We start from the raw sequence: 6,564 nt of genomic DNA on the forward strand, positions 1-6,564 counted from the left end.
ACGATGTATATGATGGCGTTTTTTCATACCAAAGGCTATACTATGATGTTTTCTAAGAGACATACGATGCTACTCTGTTGTTCTGGCTCTGGGCTGCTGCACTCCCTCCTCTGTTGTTTTCTGGATTGTACTCAGCTGCATGCCTTCGTCCACCGGCCTCCGTTGACTCGTCCCGCCTGCCGTCTCTGGAGCTGAAGCTGGATTGGAACAGACCAAAGTACAGTCCAATCACGATGCCAGCTGCCTCTCAAAAGGCTCCTTCATCTGGCAGGTGGCGCACTTCTTCTGAGGGGAAGCTGAGCTGGCCAGCAGAACTTTGGAGATGTGTTCCAGTGGTTGGTGGATGTGTGGGGAGATAGAGAGGGACCTTTGAATTGTTCAGAAAGGAAAACAGGGAACCCATTGGTAGTTTTAGTTTAGGGTGCTACTGCGGTGTGTTTTTGGGTTTTAAGAGGTGAACAGGAAGAGTTTTTTTTCGTATTGATTATCTTTTACTTTGTTCCTGGTTGGAATGCCCATCAATGTCAACATGAAGTTCACTTTTAGTTCTGTTTATTTATTTTTATTTTACTAACACCCATTTGTTTTTAACCCCCTCACATGTTGTGTTGTTGTAAACTTACTCTTTCAAATAAATTCTCGTCTAACCCTCTGGAAACCAGCGTTTGGACTGTTTTTGTGTTGCGTTTTTTGAGCCACATACTATACTATGACGTTTTTAAGGGCGACATATATACTATGACATTTTTAGAGCGACATGCTATTCTATGACGTGTTTAGAGCGACATGCTATACTATGACGTTTTTTGGACGACATACTATACAATGACGTTTTTTGAGCGACATGCTATACGTTGACGTTTTTTGCACAACATGCTATACTATGACATTTTTAGAGCGACATGCTATACTATGACGTTTTTAGAGCGACATGCTAAAGTATGATGGTTGTTGGACCAAAGGCTATACTATGACGTTTTTAGAGCGACATGCAATACTATGAGGTTTTTTGGAGCAAAGGCTATACTATGATATTTTTAGAGCGACATGCTATACTATGACGTGTTTAGAGCGACATGCTATACTATGACGTTTTTTGGACGACATACTATACAATGACGTTTTTTGAGCGACATGCTATACGTTGACGTTTTTTGGACAACATGCTATACTATGACATTTTTAGAGCGACATGCTACACTATGACGTTTTTTGAGCCATATGCTACACTATGAAGTTTTTTGGGCGACATGCTATACTATGACGTTTTTCGAGCGACATGCTATACTATGACGTTTTTTTGGACCAAAGGCTATACTATGACCTTTTTTTGGCGACAAGCTATACTATGAGGTTTTTTGAGCAAAGGCTATACTATGACATTTTTAGAGCGACATGCTATACTATTACGTTTTTAGAGCGACATGCTAAAGTATGATGGTTGTTGGACCAAAGGCTATACTATGACGTTTTTAGAGCGACATGCAATACTATGAGGTTTTTTGGAGCAAAGGCTATACTATGATATTTTTAGAGCGACATGCTATATTATGACGTGTTTAGAGCGACATGCTATACTATGACGTTTTTTGGACGACATGCTATACTATGACGTTTTTAGAGCGACATGCTATACTATGATGTTTTTAGATCGACATGTTATAGTATGACGTTTTCAGAGCGACATGCTATGCTATGACGTTTTTAGAGCGACATGCTATACTATGAAGTTTTTAGAGCGATATGCTATACTATGAAGTTTTTAGAGCGACATGCTATATTATGACGTTTTTTGAGCGACATGCTATACGATTACGTTTTTTGGACCAAAGGGTATACTACGACGTTTTCGAGTGACATGCTATACTATGACGATTTTAGAGCGACATGCTATACTATGACGTTTTTAGAGCGACATGCTATACTATGACGTTTTTAGAGCGACATGCTATACTTTGGTGATTTTAGAGTGACATACTATACTATGACGTTTTTAGAGCGACATGCTATACTATGACGTATTTAGATCGACATGTTATAGTATGACGTTTTCAGAGCGACATGCTATGCTATGACGTTTTTAGAGCGACATGCCATACTATGAATTTTTTTTAGAGCGATATGCTATACTATGAAGTTTTTAGAGCGACATGCTACACTATGATGTTTTTTGGACCAAAGGCTATACTATGACGTTTTTAGAGCGACATGCTACACTATGACATTTTTTGGACCAAAGGCTATACAATGACGTTTTCAGAGCAACATGCTATACGATGACGTTTTTAGAGTGACATGCTATACTATGACATTCTTAGAGCGATATGCTATACTATGACGTTGTTAGAGCGACATGCTATACTCTGACGTTTTTAGAGCGACATGGTATACTATGACGTTTTTTGAGCCACATGCTATACTATGAAGTTTTTTTGGACCAAAGGCTATACTATGACATTTTTAGAGCGACATGCTATACTCTGACCTTTTTAGAGCGACATGGTATACTATGACGTTTTTAGAGCGACATGCTACACTATGACGTTTTTTGAGCCACATGCTATACTATGAAGTTTTTTTGGACCAAAGGCTATACTATGATGTTTTTAGACCAAAGGCTATATATGTGTTTTTAGACCAAAGGCAATACTATGACGTTTTTAGACCAAAGGCAATACTCTGACGTGTTTTGGACAACATGCTATACTATGATGTTTTTTGGACGACATGCTATGCTGTGACGTTTTTTGGACCAAAGGCTATACAATGACATTTTTAGAGCGACATGCTATACAATGACATTTTTTGAGCGAATGCTATACTATAACGTTTTTAGAGCGACATGCTATAGCATGATATTTTTGGACGACATACTATGGTATGACATTTTTTGGACCAAAAGATATACTATGTTTTTAGAGCGACAGGCTATACCATGATGTTTTTTGGACAACATGCTATACGATGACGTTTTTTTGGGTGACATGCTTATACTATGACCTTTTTTTGGACCAAAGGCCATACTATGATGTTTTTAGAGCGACATGCTATCCTATGACGTTTAGACGTTTGTTGGGTGACACTCCATACTATAGGCTTTTTAAATTGACATATTACTATGACGTTTTTTTGTTTGAGTTTTTTTTTGTTTTTTAGCAATATATAAGAATTTGAACAGTTTTAAAAATTAGTATACTTTTACTTGTACAATGAAATATTATTCTAGGGCATTTTTTAGACGACATATACTCTGATGTTTTGTTGAATAACATACTATTTTGACAACATACTGCACTATGACATTTTTGAACCACATATCATACATGACAATTTTAGGCAACATCCTATCATTTTGGCTTTTTGAACCACATAATAATCTATGGCGTTTTTTTTGCTGACATGCTATACTATGAACTACAGGCCATACTATGTTATTCTTGAGTAAAGTATACTATACTTTCACATTTTCTGAACTACATCCTATACTATGGCATTATACACAGAGTGCTTTGGTTACATGTTGATTTATAATCTAAATTTTTTTCTGTTTTGTTTTTTGACAGGATTACCACAGACCTGACCATGAACACCGTTGACACCCACCTCAGGGAGACGCTGTCTAAGATCTCAAGGCTGCTTGGTCGTGGTCTTTCTGGTCCTGCTCCAGAACGCCTTCATCAACTACGTCTTCTTTTGAAGAGGCCCTCAGATGCTGCAATCTCTGACCTTCAGGAGGAACTGCTACTTTCACTCTGTAACGAGACGGCGGTTATTTTAAAGACCCAGCTCTTGGCGGCTTTGAGTGAAAGTTTAACATCCATCAAAACGGAACTACAGACAGTTAAATCTGAGCTGTGGGTCAGTATTTCAAACATCAAGTCCGACTCTAAAGCATGCTGTGGATGAAACAGAAACTTCACTCTCCACATCACCGACGACATCGTCACACTCCAAAGCAGAGCACCTGTCTGCTGAACTTTTAAAAGTGGACAATAAATGTGAAGAATGTGAGCAGCAGCAGCCTGTGAGCAGCAGAACAGATGTGATCAGAAAGAAGTCTTTTTTTTTTCTTTTCTTTCTGGTTGACTTGATGCTGTCAGATGCAGATGTTGGAGCTGATTCTGATCTTTCAGGATAAAAAGCTGCTTTTCCTTCACAGACTTTTCAGGAAATTATTCTCTCAGGTTTTCTCTGCTATTTATATTTTTATTATATGTGATTATTTAATTATTTCATTATTGTAAAATAAAGTTTGAGGCATAAAGACTCATTTAGTTATTTTATTCCTGAAATCTTTGATGTAGAAGAACTAAACTTCCATTTTCCTTCTTGTACTTCTGATACTAAAACTAAACGTATCTTCAACACGGATCATCTGCTTTTAATGAATCAGCAGTAACATCACAACAACAAATGAGACAATTTTCAACAAATTCATGAAACTGATGTCATTTAAAACTATCAGTCTGTTTTAGTGTCAAATTAAAGCTGATTACTGAAAACTAGAACATTAACGTTACTGTTTTAATCACATTTAAGTTTCCTGAACGTTACATTAACGTCAACCAGCCACAGTTTTATGAACTTAATGAACCACATTACAGGAACACAACACACTTCAGCTGCTGACAGGAAACAACACAAACAGCGTTAGCTTGATGCTACATTTAGCTGCTAATCAGGACTGAGCAGCTAGCTCGGTTAGCATCGCTAACATTAAAGCTAATATTTACTGGATGCTAACTTTCTTCTCTGGTCAACACACACAGAAATAAACTCCACCAACATCTGGAGTGCATGGCACACATTATATCTGACACTACAGCTGCATATAAAGTGCATTAAAAGCGGCACCGATACGAAAATAAACATTAACTTACCGAACTATCAGAGTCCTTTCAGTGTCTGCTGGTAGAATCAGCCGAAGGCAGAAAACTGGTTAAAACAAGCCAACGGGCAGGAAAACTGTCTGTGGAAAATGTTCTGCTGCTCCACCGATAAATAAACCAACAGTTATTATATCAGAATTAATCCAAACGAGGAGAGCAGAGTCTCTGCTGCCTCCTCCATAGGACCTGTCAATCATTCCAGACCAGCCTGTCAGTCAAGTAGTCCCGCCCCCTGGCTTCGCAAAACTTTAACGCTCTATAAAAAAATCAATATTGATTTATTTTAAGATCGGCCACCTGATCTCTCATTTTGACCATGAAAACTAACGAAAAAAAAATTATATCCAGTCTATGCACCGTACTCTGTTTGGCTCCACACTTGCTGATGACCACTTCCGGTCTCAGAAAATGAAAAACGGAGCTTTTTTCGTTTCTGTCTCTTACTGATTTTACTTTTTTGTTATTCTAAATATAAAATTAAAATCAAAGAATTAGATAATCAGTAGTACTACTTATCCCTTTTTGATCATGAAAAGGAAAAACGCCTTGTATTTCAATTTTAATTTTTGTATTTTAAAACGAAAATCAAATAACCATTCGTTTTTTGTTTTTCAATACCCGTTTCAGAACGGAAAATCAAATTACCAGATCCATACACGGACCTGTGAGCCATGTATATAATTTAATAAAAAATTATCTTTATTTATAGGATATTTTTACAAGTTACAAAGTGCTTCACAGTGCAGCACAATAAAACAAGACAAGTCCTGAAATCGCAGCTTAATTTAACTTTAAAATACAGATTAAATACAACATGGTGTATGAAAACAATAGGCCAACAACCAACTATTTTTTTTGAAAGACGGCTTAAACAACAATAAAAAAATAAATAAAATCAGTTGAAAGTAAGCTGTAAGAAGCCTGAAACACATAATTGACTCAGCCAACTTCATATCTTCTGATTTCAAAGTCATGCCTTAGAAGTAATCTGTAAAATATTAATAATCTATCCTAAAACCTGCTAAAGGCCAGTATAAAGAGGCTTTAACTGGAGTGGCATGCTTGTGTTTCTTGGTCCTGGCTATAACAAAGACTTCAAAGCAGTATTTAAAGTTGTTGCAACATTTACGATGCTATAAAAAGTGTTCAACCTTGATATGTAGGTTTCCCCTTTTTATTGTTTTTTCAACCTTGAGTCATTGTTTTTTCAATTGGGCATTTCACAAGATTTTACAACAACAAAAGACTGCTTTCACGTCAAAATGAAAACAGTTCTACAAACTGATGTCAATTATTTTAAAAACTCAAATGTAAAATACAGAAATATAGGCAATGGAAGTGCTGCTTGCATGTTAAGGCATCAATAAAACAGTATAAAATGATATATTCTGGTACTAGATGATGTTGAATGATAAAAAATGAAACTACTCATGCTGTTACATTAGGCTTTAAATGAAGATTTTGATTTATATGAGAAAGGCAACATCTCATGAATCTGATTTAATATGTCACAATTTTGGAACACGCACTGGGTATTTTATTTGAATCATTTCTGTCTGAAATGACAGCCCCCTATTCTAAAATATTAGTCTGTTTATGCTGAATTAATAACTATGCAAATTCAATTATACTTTGTTGTAGTTTGCCTTTTCCAAACGCTTTTTACTCAGTATTT

The 6,564-nt window shown here is 36.4% G+C and overlaps 1 long non-coding RNA gene across 1 annotated transcript; it reads right to left on the reverse strand.

Annotated features, from left to right (window-relative positions):
- Positions 1 to 290: 290 nt before the first annotated feature.
- On the reverse strand, positions 291 to 5,329 carry LOC129347909 (uncharacterized). Its single transcript, XR_008600249.1, has 3 exons — positions 4,881 to 5,329; positions 3,604 to 3,752; positions 291 to 367 (listed from the first exon to the last, which is right to left on the reverse strand). It is a non-coding gene; the product is annotated as an uncharacterized LOC129347909 (long non-coding RNA).
- Positions 5,330 to 6,564: the final 1,235 nt, after the last annotated feature.

The sequence above is a fragment of the Amphiprion ocellaris genome, chromosome 21, assembly GCF_022539595.1.
Source record: "Amphiprion ocellaris isolate individual 3 ecotype Okinawa chromosome 21, ASM2253959v1, whole genome shotgun sequence".
Lineage (NCBI taxonomy): Eukaryota > Metazoa > Chordata > Actinopteri > Pomacentridae > Amphiprion > Amphiprion ocellaris.